We start from the raw sequence: 15648 nt of genomic DNA on the forward strand, positions 1-15648 counted from the left end.
AGCCTGGGAACTCAGAGTTGAAAGTATAAACAATTATAATTGCTGTAGTGTGTGGGAATAGAAATCATGGTAGAAATGTGATCCAGAAGGTGGGGCTTGATGATGATATTTGCGTGTGATATTACGTTGCATCAGAAGTGATAAAATTAGATGTATGTAAACATTAGGTCATTCTCGACTTTTCCAAAGTCATGTATTCTTCAATAAAGATTGAATTTGAGAGCAGCTATCTTTGATCTGCGTTCAGACTGATCCTTTGAAGTGAGCCTGACACTGTTGTACTTGTTTTGTTTTCAGGCCTTTGTCCCGTGTTAGCCACCCCGACTCCCTGTCGGGAGATGGTGGCGGGATAGAATAATAAATAAATAAATAAATAAATAAATAATGTTGAGCATGTTTGTTCTAGATGCATCATCAGTGGGGTTCAGGGTGCTCTCTGGCTGTAGGGTAAACTACAACTCCTACTCCGGTGAGTCAATCCCCTCAAACCCCTCCAGTAGGTTGAGTGAGTCATGGGAGTCCTGTGTCTCAAGTTTGGTCCAGGTCCATCATAGGTGGAGATCACAGTTTCCCTAATTGTGGGTGAACTACAACTCCCAGAAAAGAAGGTCAGTTCCCACTAGACCAGTGATTCCCAAAGTGGGAGCTACCGCCCCCTGGTGGGCGCTGCAGCCATCCAGGGGGGCAGTGATGGCCACAAGTGCATTTGCCATATGCATTAATACATACATCTTTCTGTTTAATTGCTATTAAAAAAAATTTTAAAATTTCCACGGGGCGCTGAGAAATATTTTTTCTGGAAAGGGAGCAGTAGGCCAAATAAGTTTGGGAACCATTGCACTAGACCTTCAGTAATCAAATTTCGGTATATCAGGTGTGTGTGCTAAGTTTGGTCCAGATCCATCTGTGTTTGGGTTCACAGTACTCTCTGGACATACGTGAACTACAACTCCCCTGAATCAAGGTGAATTCTCCCAAAATACCTCCAGTAATTTTTTGCTGGTCATGGGGGCTCTGTGCCAAGTTTGGTCCAAGTCCATCTTTGATGAAGTTCAGAGTGCTCACTGATTTCAGGTGAACTATAAATCCCAGTACTTACAACTCCAAAATGTTCGGGTCCCCAAAAAACAGCTGTAAAGGAGCTAATATCGATTGCCACCAATTTTTAAGGATTTAATACCAACTGAATTTGTAAAGATTTAATATCGACTGCCACCAATTTGTAAGGATTTAATATTGACTGCCACCAATGTGGAAAGATGCAACCACCTAAGACTCAGGGAGGAGACCTTTTACTTTTTTTTCTTCTTATTCACTTTAGATGGTAGCATAACTTGGGTTAGAATACATACGACAGAGGTTTAGGTGTTGGAAGAACAATAACACGTTTATTCAGGCACAGAGCTTAGTGGTTATAATGGTGTTTCTTACTTAGAGGTATTCTTATTAACAGTTACAATACTAGGATGAGATGAATCAACTCTCTAAAGTATCACTCCCTTTACTTAAAGTAGTTAAAGCTTCTTTCTCTGCTACTTTTAAAACGTTACTTCAATGGATCTCTGTGAGTCCAGCTGGGATTGGTTCCCAAAGTCTGAAACTTGGACTTTCCAGTGACTTTAAACCACAGTCACCCCTGTGATATACTATCACAAATTCTCTGTTCCTTACCAGGACACAGACTACATTAAGTAAGTCACCAAACTTATTTAAAACCGACTCAAAATGAACAATTGAGTCTCCTTGATCCCATCAACCTGGAATCAATCTTCCCTGTGCCTCATCAGAGCACAGACTGTCCTTCTTTTTTTAAACTCTGCACTTCTTCAACTAAACGGCAGTTGGCTTCGCCTACTTCTCCATGGCAACCAGCCTCTGCGTGCTGAGGTGCAATAACTGTAATAATTACCCTTTTAAAACAAACACACAATTAAACATAACATCTGTAAACCAAAATTCGTACTATTATTATTCAAATGTGGGCCTATTGGGTACGCATGCCAAGATTGGTCCAGATCCATCATTGTTTGGGTTCGTAGTGCACTCTGGATGTAGGTGAACTACAACTCCTATAAATCCTCCTAAAGATCTCCAGTGTTTTTTCTTGGTCATGGGGATTTTGTGTGCCTAGTTCCAGGTCCATCATTGGTGGAGTTCAGAGTGCTCTTAGATTGCAGGTGAACTATACATCCCAGTCTGTACAACTCCTATAAATCATGGAGAATTCTCCCCAAACCCCTCCAGTATGTTCAGCTGCTGATCAATTCCTCTGTTTACTGACTGCCACAGTAAAGGGTAGGAAAGGGTTATGGGAGAGGCAGTGGGCGGGGTCATGCAAATTCCACACCAATGGAGAGAGCAAGGAACAGTGGGATGTCTGTGGTGGAGGAGAAACAGAAAATCTGGGAGGAAATTGACCCCATATGAAAGCCTTCACTTGGGTGGTGGGCAGGATGGTGTTTGTGGAGAACATTGACAGGGCTCTTGGACATGTTCATGGTGCTCGCTATAACCTGCAATGTCATTGGAAAGGGGGCCATTGATGTCTTCTGAGTAGTGGGAGCTATAGCTATTTATGGAAGCGGGAGCTTGTCTGTGTAAGTGGAAACCCCAGCCACATATACACGTACATATTTTCATTTTTATGTGTATAGATTTCAATGTTACAGAAAGATCAAATGATGTAAACTAGTACGAAGACTATGCAAGTCAGTGGGATTCATCATAATTACTCATTTCCCCCCAACTTATGCCATACGTTTGCTATAGTCTGGAATGTTTCTTTCGTTTTTATATCTATCGTAATAATGTTGCAAGAGATATATTTGAGATAATATTGCTTGCTGATTGCCAATTGGTATTGCAAGCTCTCGAAGCTGCTTACATTAATTTCAGTTTGTACGATAATAAAATGAAGCAAAAGCAATCAAAACCTCTAGAATCGTCAAAGATTTGGCCATGAAAATTGCAGCAGAGATGGAAATCCAATTTGGACAGCCAAGATCTCTAAATGAGAAAGCCTTATCTGTCTATGCAAAAAAGAATGGCTCACAAAGATTTATGAATTAGCTGAGATGCACCAAATGACTGCTGATTAAGGAGAAATCTTTCATCAACTTCAAGAAAGATTGGGGCTTGTTTATTGGCTCTTCACAACAAAGATGAGGGAAATTGTCAACTGTAGGATTTATGAATCAGAAGAGTACTTCTGATAGGAAAACCGCAGTTATATACTTTAGTATTATCTAAAAAGAATAGAATAAGAGGTAAAAACCAACAGACAATGCGTGTGAGGTTTGCAGTAGAGTTGTATGTGTTTGAGCCTATGTCGATCTCTGTTTTGTTAGTTTGTTAATTAACTGTGTCATGTTAGTATTGTAACAATTCCGCTTCTTTTTGTGTTATTGTTGACTACAAAATTGGAGGTGCCTAGAGAGAACGTTTGATTCAAAATTGTGAATAATCAAAACCTGCAAAAGTCAGACCCGTAAATGTGGAGGGATAATGGTATTTCCAACATTTCCTACATACTTAAATGTTCTGTAGATGCAGAGACGGTCCAACGGCGTGGCTAAGTAGGCGGTCGCTGTTGGTGCACACCAACAGGGGGCGCACTGGAGGCGCCTTCGTGAAAATGTGGTGCCGCCGCGGCCCCGCCGTCTCCCACTGCCACCTCTTTCGTTTTTCCGTGGCAGAATCTCTGCGCATGCGCGGAAGGGTCCCATTGCCCAAAATGGCCGATGGGACCCTTCCGTGCATGCACAGGGGTTAGCTCGCTCGCACGATGATGTAAGGCAAGCTGCGTGCCTTACGTCACCGTGTAATCGAGCGACCCTCTGCGCATGCTCGGAAAGGTCTCATCGCCTATTTTGGGCAATGGGACCCTTCCGCGCATGTGCAAGGGGTCCGTCGTTTATGTGGCACGGGTAAGGCACCCAAGCCGCCCGTCCACGTGAGCGATGGAAGCCCTGCACACAGGAGCCGTGTCAAGGGGTTCTGTGGATGTAAGATGAAGCTGGCCTGGGAGACCTGGGTTCAAGTCTCAGTCAATATCGACTTATTCACATAGGATGCTTTGCTAATGCATGTGTGCAAAACAACACATAAGCCTTGATGCAACTTAACCATGGTGAATCCCATCCACTTTTCTGTGGTGCTTTACCAGCAGAGTTCAAATTAGCATATCCCTCTCCCCATTAACTCTCTCTTCAGCCCCTACATTTCAAGCATTGTCATCACTTAAAACCACAGCATTGAGAAACAAGGGTTTTAGCATCAGGGGAAAGGGAGTGGCAATACCACCCAAGGTGACGTAAACATTAGGCTTGTGCTCAGATCCCGTTTCCTTCGGTACTATGGCACCTTTGGGAGCACAAAACAAGAAGCCCACTCTCAATACAAAAATTAGCTTGACCTGAAAGCAAGTGAGAGCTGATCCTGCTTTTCGTGAGCAGCCTCCTTGCCTTGGAAAGGAGAATGCTTGCCTGCTGCCAAGCACCTCTTCTAGAGTAAGAATGAGACCTGGCCTCCTTGCCTTGGAAAGAGTGCAGCATGTAATAAATAAATAAAAAAATAAATAAATAAGCACACAAAGATACTGTGGGACTTCTGAATCCAGACTGACAAAGTTCTGGAACACAACACACCAGACATCACAGTTGTGGAAAAGAAAAAAGTTTGGATCATTGATGTTGCCATCCCAGGTGACAGTCGCATTGGCGAAAAACAACAGGAAAAACTCAGCCGCTATCAGGACCTCAAGATTGAACTTCAAAGACTCTGGCAGAAACCAGTGCAGGTGGTCCCGGTGGTGATGGGCACACTGGGTGCCGTGCCAAAAGATCTCAGTTGGCATTTGGAAACAGTAGACATTGACAAAATTATGATCTGCCAACTGCAAAAGGCCACCCGACTGGGATCTGCGCGCATCATCCGAAAATACATCACACAGTCCTAGACACTTGGGAAGTGTTCGACTTGTGGTTTTGTGAAACGAAATCCAGCATGTCTATCTTGTTTGCTGTGTCATACAACGTCATTGTGTCAAAAATAATAATAATAATAATAATAATAATAATAATAATAATAATAATAATAATAATAATAAAATACATCACACAGTCCTAGACACTTGGGAAGTGTTCGACTTGAGATTTTGTGAAACGAAATCCAGCATGTCTATTTTGTTTGCTGTGTCATACAATATAATAATAATAATAATAAAAACTTTATTTATATACCACCCTATCTCCTCAAGGGACTCAGGGCGGTTTCCAACATAGCAAAGAAACCATACAACAACTTAAAACCATTCAACAACTAAACATAATCCAACAATGAAGATAAGTACACAAAACGTACAAATCAATCCATGTGTGTCGTTCAGGCCCAGGAAGAGCCCATGCCTTCTCCTCTAGAGCAGAAACAGGTAAGAAGCCTCCTTAAAAGCATGCACCTGCTCGCAACTCCTTTTGAGTAAAAGAGCTTTAATGCCTCAAATGACAGGAAGCGGAGCCGGCCATAATGGGCTGATAGAAAATGGATCTTCTGGCGGATATCTGTCCTCCAAAAAATGGATCGAGCTCCACCACAAGCCAGGACATGAAACAGATTAAGGTTTACCCCAAAAGCCCAACCCTAGTGAACATAGAAAAAATACTATTTGAATGTACACGGAAACAAATATGGCCATCTCAATGGGATCGCTCACAGAGGCAGTCCAGCACATCGTTGGCAAAATCTTCCATCTTCCCAACTCCATCACAACACAATTGTATGTGCTAACACTACACTACATTTTCATAATCTGGAATACAGGTCACAAAGAAATCAGCTTACATATTGGTTATCTCCAAGCCAAGGTTTACCAAAGAAAGAAACCAATTGGGTCCTGGTAAAGGACTATTTAAAACAAATGAAATTTGATCCTATCTGCTGAATCAGATACAATCTGAGAGACTGATGAGGACGAAGGGGATGTGGTGATTTACCAATCTTTACGAACATTCAGTTATATATATCTATATATATAAAAGAGTGATGGCATCACGGCGACCCACAAAACAACAAAACTACAGGCCCCCCAACCTCGAAATTTGACAACACAACCCATCATCCACGCCTCTAGGTTGATACAACAAAAAGAAAAGAAAAATAAAGTCCTAATTAGAGAAAGAGGAATAATTGCTTTTATCCAATTGCTGCCAGTTAGAAGGCTAAGCTCCTCCAACTTGGTCTCCTAGCAACCCAATATAAAATAATAAAAAACACTAAAAAATTAATACAATAAAATACTATAATAACAGAAAATAACTAAAAATAATACAAGAAAATAATAAAATATAATAAATAAAAATATAACTTACAATAAAATTAATTAAAAAATGCAGATAACGTCAAATAAAAATTACACAACAATTTTTAACCAATACCACCACCACTTTGCCACTGCAACGCGTGGCCAGACACAGCTAGTATATATATATACAAATATATATATATATAAAAATGTATTATGAACCAGTTAAAGTTAGATGGAAGTCAACAACATTTTTCTTTCTTTCTCCTTTTTTCTCCTTTTCTTCTTTTATATATATACCTTATTTCCTACTTTCCTATAAACAATCAGTGTTCTCCCACTTTCGATGTGAAAATTATACTACGTGTCAATTTATATATATATTCTTTTCTTTTTCCAACTTTAAATATAAAACTTGTAATTAAATATATTTTTAAAAAAGAAGAAAGAAATCAGCTTCCTAAAGGCACCAGGTCTTGCCTAAACTCAAAAGCTAAGCAGGGTCAGCCCTGGTTGATACTTAAAAGGGAGACAATTTATTGTCAGGAGTTCTACGCAGTCATAAAACTCCTGCTCTTGCAGAAGTGACTCTATTGTGTCAGGGTATTGTAAATTGTGTGAAATGTTAAAATCAATCTAGGCTTTTAGAAATGCCTTTTGTGTGAGTTTTCGGCAAGGCATTTCAGTAACTATGGAGTTAATAAGAACCTGCTTTGATTCACGTATCACAGGACCAATGGGGTCAAGTTTGTTTGACCGGGACTTCCTTCTTGGTCTGTGGAATGCAGGGGAGTGTCGTCTGTTAGTGGTTGTTCGGTGTTGAGCATTCGCTGGAGATGGACTATGAATGCTATGCTCTGAAGCTGAGAAATGCAACTGTAAATAGATATGTAAATAAAGTTTAACAACAGTTGGTTTTCAACTGACCCCTTCGCCTGCTGGAGTGTTTCTTGACCAGTGCTGGTTCTCCGCATGGGAATACAGTCTGGAGAAGGAGGTGAGACCGGGATGATGAATTTTGGAATCCACTCTGCACCCCATCATCCCCTGACATATTGGTTCTGGTTAAGGAACCAGGTATCCAAAAACACGGTTGCATTGGTCTTCTACTCAAACAAAACATTCAAAGACTTTTGTTCTTTCCCAAATAAGCAGGAAGGCTTTCCTTTTTCCATTGTTGCAACAGTGTACAAAGTATACTTTTGGAAAGGCATCGACTTTTTAGAGATCATAACCTTTTGCAAAGCCAGAATCTCCATAACCTCACAACCATTTGAAAATCATAACCTTTTGTAAAGTATGATCTTTCAGAGAAGAGCCAAAAAACTACTTTGAGGAAAATCTTGTCTTTAGTGATATAGATCCACATGTACTTATGCAAGGCAATTGTTAGACTGATAACCTGGTTGTCTCTGATCTGTTAGGAACAGAGATTATGCCAATGCACAAAAACAGCAGAGCTTCAAGAGTGATATTTTTCAGTGCCCAAGAATACATCTCCTCCCCCATAAAACATCTTGTTTCTATATCATGCTCTCAAGAGACAAAAATAAAGTAGACTTCATTAAAAGCAACAGATCTGATTTAGGGTGGCTGTGAGTTTTTCCAGCTGTCTGGCCATGTTCCAGAAGCATTGTCTCCTGATGTTTTGCCCTCATCTGTGGCAGGCATCCTCAGAGGTTGTGAGGTCTGTTGGAAACTAGGTAAATGGGGTTTATATATCTCTGGAATGATGTTCAGGGTGGGAGAAAGAACTGCACAGAGATGCCCTTGAAATCCACAAGCATGTGGACAACTTCAACAGAAAGGAGGAAACCATGAAAATGAACAAAATCTGGCCACCAGTATTTTAAAAAAAACCCTCTAAAATCAGGACAGTAAGTAAAGAAAACACTCTGAAAACAGGGGAATTCCAGACATGAATCAATCAGGGGCAGCTAACGACTCTGAACAAAGGATTCCCCCAGGCCAGGATGTGAAACTGGGAAGGCCATTTATGCTAACAAAGGTGATTAATTACAACATTTATACTGGCCTCCAACAGACAGGAGTTCTTTCCCCCACCCTGGACCTTCCACAGATATATTAACCTTCCTTGCCTAGTTTCTCCATATACCTCACAGCCTCTGAGGATGCCGGACATAGATATGGGCAAAACATCAGGAGAGAATGCTTCTGGAACATGGCCAAACAGCCCAAAAACACACACAATAACCCTGTGATTCCGGCCATGGAAGACTTCGACAACAGATCTGATTTACTCACAACCTTTATGTATTCAGCATACAGTGACATCACTTGTCAATCCAGTTTCAGATAGGATCTGAAGTCGTTTCTCTGTGCAGACAACACAGGGCATCTTTATTATAATCAACAGCAACATGAGTTTGCTCTTAACAGTCCAAAGTTTCATGGAATCTAATGTAGTCTGTGCTCTAAGCAGTCTGAAATCTAAAGCATCTCATGGCAAAAGTATTTCTGTGTTCTAAAATAGAGTCTGAGCTCTGAGCAGGCCCAGATCTGATCATGTGGTCTGCAACCCCTCACACAAGCTGCATACCAAAACATATACAGTAGAGTCTCACATCCAATACTCGCTTATCCAACATTCTGGATTATCCAATGCATTTTTGTAGTCAATGTTTTCAATACATTTTGATATTTTGGTGCTAAATTCATAAATACAGTAATTAATACATAGCATTACTGCATATTGAACTACTTTTTATGTACAGTAGAGTCTCACTTATCCAACATAAACGGGCCGGCAGAATGTTGGATAAGCGAATATGTTGGATAATAAGGAGGGATTACGAAAAAGCCTATTAAACATCAAAATAGGTTATGATTTTACAAATTAAGCACCAAAACATCATGTTATACAACAAATTTGACAGAAAAAGTAGTTCATTACACATTAATGCTATGTAGTAATTACTGTATTTACGAATTTAGCACCAGAATATCGTGATATATTGAAAACATTGACTACAGAAATGTGTTGGATAATCCAGAACGTTGGATAAGTGAGTGTTGGATAAGTCAGACTCTACTGTATAACATGTTTTGGTGCTTTATTTGTAAAATCATAACCTAATTTGATGTTTAATAGGCTTTTCCTTAATCCCTCCTTATTATCCAACATATTCGCTTATCCAACATTCTGCCGGCCCGTTTACGTTGGATAAGCGAGACTCTACTGTATATACAATACAGTAAGCAAACATAATCATAGACAAACAAATTACTAGTGGAGGCTTAAAGAAGGTTGCTATTTGCAACATATACAAAACAAACTTCACACTACTCACAGCAGCAATTCTCCAACACACTTTCCAGAACAGCAGCTGTCCCTCATCAAACTTACTCAGTATAACTACAACCTATATACTACTGCCATTGCATTAAGCATCACACCCTAATTCCAGTGGCTTAACTCTTTTACAGGTGGTTAGGCCAGAGGTATTAACTCTGTTATCACTTAGAAAACGCCAGGTAATTTCCAATGACTACCTTAGAAGAAGGAATTGGCAAAAACAGTTGTCTAAATCAACCCTAGCATTGAGACATCAGTGCCTAGCAATGATGGGCAACCTTTTGTGCTTGGTGTGTCAAAATTCACCAAAAAAACCTAGCATGTCTTGGGTGGTGTGTCACTTTGAGAAAAAAACCATAATTTCACAATATATATCGTTTAAATAACAAAAATATATACAGTAGAGTCTCACTTATCCAAGCTAAACGGGCCGGCAGAATGTTGGATAAGCGAATATGTTGGATAATAAGGAGAGATTAAGAAAAAGCCTATTAAACATCAAATTAGGTTATGATTTTACAAATTAAGCACCAAAACATCATGTTATACAACAAATTTGACAGAAAAAGTAGTTCATTACACATTAATGCTATGTAGTAATTACTGTATTTACGAATTTAGCACCAAAATATCACGATATATTGAAAACATTGACTACAAAAATGTGTTGGATAATCCAGAACGTAGGATAAATGAGACTCTACTGTAATTGTAATTTATAACTGTATTTAATAAATCAAAAACTATTTACTACCATTATTTCCATGTACAACGATCTATGGTACCTCTTGCAGTTTCCACGCTGATTTCTCTCTATTGTAGTTTCAATGTAGTCATGAATAATGAATAATATAATAATATAATAGTAATAATATAATAATATACTACAACAATACTAGAATAATAATAGAATGATATTATATATATATAAAAAAGAGTGATGGCATCAGGGCAGCGGACAAAACAACAAAACTACAGGCCCCCCAACCTCGAAATTTGACAACACAACCCATCATTCACGGCTCTAGGTTGATACAAAAAAAAAGAAAAGAAAAATAAAGTCCTAATTAGAGGGAAATGAATAATTGTTTTTATCCAATTGCTGCCAGTTAGAGGGCTAAGCTCCACCCACTTGGTCTCCTAGAAACCTACTCAGTCCAGGAGACAGGCACAGTTAGGCTTCAAGACTCTTCCACACTGCCTATAAGATACAGATTATCTGATTTTAACTGGATTATATGGCAGTGTAGACTCAAGGCCCTTCCACACAGCTATATTACCCATTTAGAATCTGCTTTGAACTGGATTATCTTGAGTCCACACTGCCAGATAATTCACTTCAGTGTGCATTTTATACAGCTGTGTAGAAGGGGCAGTTCTAGGCAGATAATATAAGATTACAAATATACAGTAGAGTCTCACTAATCCAACATAAGCAGTGTCCTCTATCCTCACCACTTTCACAGTACACAAACAACCAAATGCATACTAAACATAAAGACAACCATACAACAGACATTCAATACCACCACTACCTCAACAATTTCTCACCAACACCACCAGACAACACTACAGCAACATAATGATGATGATGATGATGATGATGATGAACATGATAATAATAGTAGTAGTAGTAGTAGTAGTAGTAATAATAATAATAATAATAATAATAATAATAATAATAATAGAAGCATAAAATCCAAGAGTTTGCAGAGACCCCTAAGGGCCATCCAGCCCAACCCTTTCTACTATGCCGCAGGACACAATCCAAGCATTCACAACATATGGACAATGTATAAATACTATACAATGCTACACAGGGACATAGACCTCCTCTACCCTCACCACTTTCACAGGACACAAACAACCAAATGCATATTAAACATAAAGATAACCATACAATAGACATTCAATACCACCACTACCTCAACAATTTCTCACCAACACCACCAGACAACGCCACAGCAATGCGTGGCCGGGCACAGCTAGTATATATATATATATATATAAATGTAATGTGCATAATTCCCATGGAATAAACAACAAAACCACTGGACCAAATCCCATCAAATTTGGCCACAAAAGACATTAGTCATCCAATCAATCTGCATGTGGCTGCGTGTCAGCCAAAATGGCTAGGCGTGTCAGTGCTGACACGCGTGTCATAGGTTGGCCATCACTGGCCTAGGAAAAGCCAAACCAAAATCCAAAGAAAACTTACCGGTCGTGGCGTGTCCTGGGGCGTTGCTCCTACGTGGGTCTACACTTCGGGTGGTGCCGCATGTCCCTGTGCCAAGGCTCCATGGGTTCCTCTTCTAAACCTCGGCCAGGTTTGCAATCCCTCCCTGGAGTCCCTGAGCCCAATCGCTCCAGTCCAGAATTCAGATTTGTGCCAATGGCTTTGTCTGCTGGCCCAGCCCTGCCGGATGATCCCGATTTCAGGTGTGGGTCCCACTTTTGCCATCCAGCATGGTTGCTTACTCCAAAAGGAAGGAGAAGGGACGCTGGACCTGAAAGGAAGAAAACAAAGACTGAGCACACGCCTCCTTTGCAAGATCTCTCCTCAACACTTGTATACAAAAGAAAAAACTCATTTTGTTCCATCAGGAAAGGCTGTTCAGTTGTTTCTCGCTTTCATCCATGTGGAAAAGTGGGTAAGTATAGTAACTGACTGATATTATTAACTATTGTTCTAATACTCTCGTTTTACATTGTATCACTGTTTTATCTTTTTATATTGTGAATTGTGTTTATGTTGTTATTTATTGTTTATTGTACAATTATGATGTTGGGCTTCTGCCCCATGTAAGCTGCCCCAAGTCCCTGTGGGGAGATGGTGGCGGGATATAAATAAAGTTATTATTTCATTGTATGACACAGCAAACAAGATCGACATGCTGGATTTCATTTCACAAAATCAGAAGTTGAACACTTCCCAAGTGTCTAGGACTGTGTGATGTATTTTCGGATGATGCGTGCAGATCCCAGTAGGGTGGCCTTTTGCAGTTGGCAGATCGTAATTTTGTCAATGTCTATTGTTTCCAAATGCCGGCTGAGATCTTTTGGCACGGCACCCAGTGTGCCGATCACCACCGGGACCACCTGCACTGGTTTCTGCCAGAGTCTTTGATATATTATTATTATTATTATTATTATTATTATTATTATTATTATTATTATTTTATTATGACACAGCAAACAATAATAATAATAATAATAATAATAATTATTATTATTATTATTTTATTATGACACAGCAAACATTTATTATTATTATTATTATTATTTTATTATGACACAGCAAACAAGATAGATATGCTGGATTTCACATCACAAAATCACAAGTCGAACACTTCCCAAGTGTCTAGGAATGTGTGATGTATTTTCGGATGATGCTACAGATCCCAGTAGGGTGGCCTTTTGCAGTTGGCAGATAGTGATTTTGTCAATGTCTATTGTTTCCAAATGCCAGCATGGCACCCAGTGTGCCCATCACCACCGGGACCACCTGCACTGGTTTCTGCCAGAGTCTTTGATATATTATTATTATTATGATTATTATTATTTTATTATGACACAGCAAACAATTATTATTATTATTATTATTATTATTTTATTATGACACAGCAAACATTTATTATTATTATTATTATTATTATTATTATTTTATTATGACACAGCAAACAAGATAGATATGCTGGATTTCACATCACAAAATCACAAGTCGAACACTTCCCAAGTGTCTAGGACTGTGTGATGTATTTTCGGATGATGCGCGCAGATCCCAGTAGGGTGGCCTTTTGCAGTTGGCAGATAGTGATTTTGTCAATGTCTATTGTTTCCAAATGCCAGCACGGCACCCAGTGTGCCCATCACCACCGGGACCACCTGCACTGGTTTCTGCCAGAGTCTTTGAAGTTCAATCTTGAGGTCCTGATAGCGGCTGAGTTTTTCCTGTTGTTTTTCGTCAATGCGACTGTCACCTGGGATGGCGACATCAATTATCCAAACCTTTTTCTTTTCCACAACTGTGATGTCTGGTGTGTTGTGTTCCAGAACTTTGTCAGTCTGGATTCGGAAGTCCCACAGTATCTTTGCGTGCTCATTTTCCAATACTTTTGCAGGTTTGTGATCCCACCAGTTCTTTACTGCTAGCAGGTGGTTATTATTATTATTATTATTATTATTATTATTATTATGATTACCCATCCTAAGATACGGTTGATATAATCTGATGCATTTATTGGATTAATGTGAAATTGAATACGGACTGGCTCTGACTTTTGACCCAATGCTACTGCCCCTGTTCTAATGGTCACACAGTGTTTTACTGTTTTAAATGGGGTATGATATTGGTTTTTAAGTGTGTTTTTACGATTGTTTGTTTTACTATATTTTGTATTATATGTGGCATTAATCTTGCCATTATGTAAGACCGCTCTGGGTCCCCCTGGGGGAGAAGAGCGGTATGTATATAAATTAAATAAATAAATAAATAAATAAATAAAATGTTTATTTATATCCCGTTTTTTTCTTTCCATATGGAGACTCAAAGCGGCTCACAACTAAAGCATCGCAGTATCACTTCAAATATACAAATATACAAGTATTAAACCTGCCGCCAATGAAGTGCTCCACGGTCCCGTCACTTTCTTTGCATAAGCAGCACTTTGGGTCATTATAAATAGGAAGCAAACAGGGCCAGCTAACACATCCCAACAATATAAGAATAAAGTATTATTTTATTATGTCATAGAATCATAAAATCATAGAATCATAGAATAGTAGAGTTGGAAGAGACCTCATGGGCCATCCAGTTCAACAGTCCCTGTTGAAGTTCATTTTGTTAGTTTCGGCTCATCTCTCTAGTCTGTCAAAGGTTTCCCCCAGGCAAGAAGCAGCCAGCCTTTGAAGCTGCAAGGCCATTCAATTGTAATCAAAGTGGCCAATGGCAACATCTACACTCGCCTCCAACAAACAAGAGTTCTTTCTTCCTTCCACCCTGGACATGATTCCACAGATATATAAACCCCACTTGCCTAGTTTCCAACAGAACTCACAACATATGAGGATGCCTGCCACAGATGTGAGCAAAACATCAGGAGAAAATGCTTCTGGAACATGGCCAGACAGCCCGGAAAACTCACAGCAGCCCAATGGTTCTGGGTTGCCTTCGACAACACATTATTATTATTGCTCAAATGACCAGAATGACAGCTGCCACATGTCAGAAGAGCTACATAACTCTATTTACTGGCTATTACAAAATCAAACTGAAATGAATCTGAGAAAGGGATTTTTTTACCCAAATTCTGATTTAAAAAAATAAATTCTAGGCTTCCAAAGACATAACATGCTTGAAACCTATTCCCTGTAATTTTTCCCAAACCGGGGGAACTTTAAAGAACTATCGGCAATGATAAGTAATAGATGTATAGAACTGTAAAGGAATGTAATCAACAGAATGTGTCCTATGGGGGTAAAAATAATAATATATATTGTATGTATGAAATTGTGACAGTGCGACAAATTACTTACATCTAAGCAAATAAAAAATATTTTTTTAAAAAAATTAAAAACACAAATATCGGAAGTTAAGAGAAAATAAATAAGGATAAGTCGGAATATCAGGTCATAGGGACAAAAACGCAAATACGGAACGATAACCGTTCTGTTCCTTCTTGCTGTGATTCTTGCTACACCTTATGAGCCAAATGGCTAGAACAAAACAAGGATTTCTTTTGGTAAAAATCACCTGTATATGCAGCTACCAGGCCATACCCTTTATGGGGATTCGATGGAGAGAAACCGGGCCGGAGATGGGAACAGGCACGGCCCAAAAGCCGGCCCGCGACAGCAAGGACTTTTCTTTGAAGAGATACACCGGTGCCTATCGATTTCCCTTCCCAAGGAGTGACTCTTGTTACGTAGCTCTATCTCTATCACAGTGGTCAAGGCTGGACACGCTTGCGGAGGAAATAAGGTCACTCCATCCCGCCCGGCGGCCTTGTCTGCTTCCTGGCCTTTCTTCCTG

General features: G+C 39.5%; 1 protein-coding gene across 2 annotated transcripts in view; it reads right to left on the bottom strand.

The window, feature by feature from the left end:
- The window catches only part of slco2b1 (solute carrier organic anion transporter family member 2B1), a 233146-nt gene extending 217498 nt beyond the window's left edge, over nucleotides 1-15648 (bottom strand). The window contains exons 1-2 of one of the 2 annotated variants that reach the window (XM_062974408.1): nucleotides 15370-15648; nucleotides 11836-12124 (exon numbers count right to left, since the gene is read on the bottom strand). The gene's annotated coding sequence lies outside the window, so the exon portion shown is untranslated. Of the gene's footprint in view, nucleotides 1-9609; nucleotides 9717-11835; nucleotides 12125-15369 lie in introns of those variants that run through there. The other variant, XM_062974406.1, reaches the window with a different exon arrangement.

The sequence above is a fragment of the Anolis carolinensis genome, chromosome 3 (genome assembly GCF_035594765.1).
Source record: "Anolis carolinensis isolate JA03-04 chromosome 3, rAnoCar3.1.pri, whole genome shotgun sequence".
NCBI lineage: Eukaryota > Metazoa > Chordata > Lepidosauria > Squamata > Dactyloidae > Anolis > Anolis carolinensis.